At 40.1% G+C, this 3682-nt stretch overlaps 1 pseudogene; it reads right to left on the reverse strand.

The window, feature by feature from the left end:
* Window positions 1-240: 240 nt before the first annotated feature.
* On the reverse strand, window positions 241-2640 carry LOC126939396 (heterogeneous nuclear ribonucleoproteins C1/C2-like; annotated as a pseudogene).
* Window positions 2641-3682: the final 1042 nt, after the last annotated feature.

The following is a 3682-nucleotide window of genomic DNA, read 5'->3' on the forward strand; positions in this document are numbered from 1 at the left end:
TATCAAAATTAAAAGCAAAAATTACAGGGTAAGACTTAACAAAACTACTAGGAGCCTCAAAGGAAGTGATAACGAGACTAGGCTCAGAGCAATATGAATTAATGAACATGGGAAGGACAAGGATGGGGAGAACAGTGAGCATGTGCCGAAGATACTAGGGGAGAGAATCAGGTGAGGAATTTGATCTTAGACAGCCGCCTAGGTAAAGAGATAATGGGATAGGATTTCTAAACCCCATCATGTGCTTAAGAGTCGCTCTCAGCCAGGTGCGGTGGCTCACACCTGTAATCCAGCACTTTGGGAGGCCGAGGCAGGTGGATCACCTGAGGTCAGGAGTTCGAGATCAGCCTGGCCAACATGGCAAAAACCCATCTCTACTAAAAAAAATACAAAAATTAGCTAGGCATGGTGGCACACGTCTGTAATCCCAGCTATTTGGGAGGCTGAGGCAGCAGAATTGCCTGAACCTGGGAGGTGGAGTTTGCAGTGAGCCGACATTGTGCCATTGCACTCCAACCTGGGTGACAGAGCAAGACTGTCTCAAAAAAGAAAAAAAAAAGTCATTTCTGCCATTGGCGCTGTCTCTGTCATCCTCCCCTTTCTCAGCCTCTTTTTAATCATCCTTGATTATCTCCAATTGGTCACCCCCACATTCAGTATCATCGTCATCCAGCAGGTCCTTCTCCTCAGCAGAGTCATCTGCAGCCCCTCAGACTCCTTCTTCACGTTAGTCTCATCTTACTTCATGGAGCTGCTGCTCTGCCCGTTCACATTCTTCAACTCTACTCCTTGTTGGCTCTCCTCCTTTTCAAATTTCTGCAGATTTTCCAGTAGAGAATCCACTTTTTGTTTTATCTGGGTCAATTCCTTCTTATAGCCCGAAGGTCATCTCCTTTCAATTTGGAAGATCCCCACTGCCCACTCTTAGAATTGAAACCACTTTTACCCCTTTGTGAGGTGTTTCCTGATACACGCTGGCGTTTTGAGGGCACTACAGCCCAAGCACTAGGAGGAGGAGGAGAAGCATGTGCTGGATCACTGTGCATCCTGTCATAACAATCCCTTTGAAAGTCACAGACCAAGTCAAAAGAGGAGCCGTACATCTCCGCTGCAGATCATCTCATGCCGGCTTTTCTTCAATTCACTTTCAGCTCTGCAGCCAGATTAGTATCTAAAACTTGGCTGGCAATCATTCTGCCATTCCCTCCTGCCACAGCAGCCTGGGTATTTCTCTCATGAACATAGTGAATGGAGGCAAAGCCCTTATGAACAGAGCCACCCACAATTTTGCCATACTTTGAAAAGATTGCTTCCACATCAGAATTCTTGACCACAAGCGTGTTGAGATTCCCAACGAATACTCTGGGGTTCATGGAGTGAGGATCTCACTTGTTGGTTACATTGCTAGCCATTGTGTTTGATGGAAAGTTTTCTCACAAAGCCAAAAACAGGAGTGGGAAGGGAGATTCTGTGTCTCCAACTCCAGGGTTCCATGTGGAGAAGTCAATTGCTGCTTGAGGTCAACAGCATGGCCACAATCACTCAGTATTCATCTCAAAGTATTACTTATAAGATTCATCTTCGTTGGTCTAACTACAATTCATTCATTTCACTGCTGTATAATCTTCCATTGTGCGAATACACCAAAACTTACTTATCCTTTCTTTTGTCCATGTTTGGATTATTTTAATTTTGTGCTATCATGAACAAAGAATAGTGCTATTAGGAGTATTTTATGTATGTCTCCTAGTAGGCATATGTAAGAATTTCTCTAGGTTTTATGCCAGGAGTGAAATTACTGGGTTTTAGGGTAGACAATGTCCATTTTTTAGGATAATGCCCCCCCTGCCCCGCCCCAGCCCTCCGCTTTTCATTTTTCAATCTACTAGGCTACTTTTACTTTCTCAACCTCTTCCTTTACTAGCTCAGGACCTTTGCACAAACAATTTCCTTTACTTGAAACACTTTTCTCACTTGCAACTTACAAAGCTTGTCTTTTGCATTCTTTAGATATCAGCCTAATATCATATCCACAGAGAGGCCTTCTCTGCTTACCCACCTGAAAGCAGATTGCCTCACTTTATTCTTCATCATAGCACCCAGCTCATTTACAGCTTGTCTCTCACCAGGCTATAAGGCTCAGGAGTGTAGGAACAATGGTTATCTTGTTGAACATTGTTTATCTAGTGCCTAGCTCAATGCCTGGGATGCAGTAGGCATTTAAGAATATGTTTTCTGGATGAATGAATACATAAGCAAACTAATAAAAGACATTATTATCTTCACTTTACAAATAAGGATATTGAAGTTCAGGAAGGGTTGTATAACATAGTGACATGATACAGATAGTAGCTGAAGAAGCCAGGATTTGAATATAGGGTCTGTTTTTCAAGGCTTTGGATAGCATAATTAAAGTAACAGAACTTTTCAATATTTACAAAGGTGATCTCTCTGTTAGTTTCTGGAACCCCTTCAACATCTTGTGTTCCAGGACTTTGGGGAATTTCTTAAGCAGAAACTAACTAGAATTCATCCTTAGGCTATTGGGCATCTCTTACTGTAGCGTGCTAAACATGGGTATTTTATAGACTGTTTTCATATTACAGTAGGGTTTCTATGCAAGATGGAGAAGGGGGAACACTTGGATATATTCCACAAATTAAACTTGAACTATTCCACAGACTTAGTATCAATCTTTTCTGTGCCTTAAACATAAACTAGAATGAGTTTCATGAGTTCCTTGAGTATAGAAACGACATCCTTACATCTTGGTGTCCCAGATGTCTAGCAGAGTATCTAACTTATAGTGGGGACTCAGCACCTATCAGATGAATGAAAAGTAGCAGAAGCTGGATTATGAGGGGTGACACCATTTCACCTTAAAGGTAAAATAATGCAAATGAGATTATATGCACATGTATTTTATGTAATATATAAAATATATACATAGATATATGAATGAAGTAAAATGAGATAATAGCATATTCTGAAGACTATTTCAGAAATGAGCATTATAAGTTATAGAAAAATTAAGTTACATAACAAACTAGAATATCCTGGGCATGAAGAGTATTAAAATCATGGAATTATTGGTAAAATTCTCCTATAAAGTAGAAATAAATACAACCAGCTACTACACACACACAGATACACACAAACACACACTCCAAAAAGAATTCCAGCAAATGCAATTGTGGTAGAGAAATGAAAGCACAACTAAAATCTAAGTGATAGTATGTACCATTATGTTAGTTGTTATTATAGAAGGCTATGTGGCCTCATCGCTAAAGACAGGGGGATGAGCATCAAACCTCAGTTCAAACCCAGCTCTGTCATTTAGTACTATAAGAACGTGGCAAATTACAACTCTGAGCTTCTGTTTTCTCAGCTGTAAAGTAAAGACGATAACACCTATTTCATACGTTTATCAGGAAGATCAAATGAGACAATACGAATGTTTAAAATTGTCATTGGCACATGTTAGGTGCTCAGGAAATGAGTGTATTACTATTGTCATCATTTTCATCATCAGTATCATCATCGTATTGGCAATTTGAGCAACACATTCTAATGGTCATCTCATGAAACTAGAGATCTATCATGTCTGTGACAGTACAGAAAGTTTTTATTCTATGTACTTGCCATTGCCTCCTTTTTCTACTCAAACAATAGACCATTGTAA

The sequence above is a fragment of the Macaca thibetana genome, chromosome 1 (assembly GCF_024542745.1).
Source record: "Macaca thibetana thibetana isolate TM-01 chromosome 1, ASM2454274v1, whole genome shotgun sequence".
Taxonomy (NCBI): domain Eukaryota; kingdom Metazoa; phylum Chordata; class Mammalia; order Primates; family Cercopithecidae; genus Macaca; species Macaca thibetana.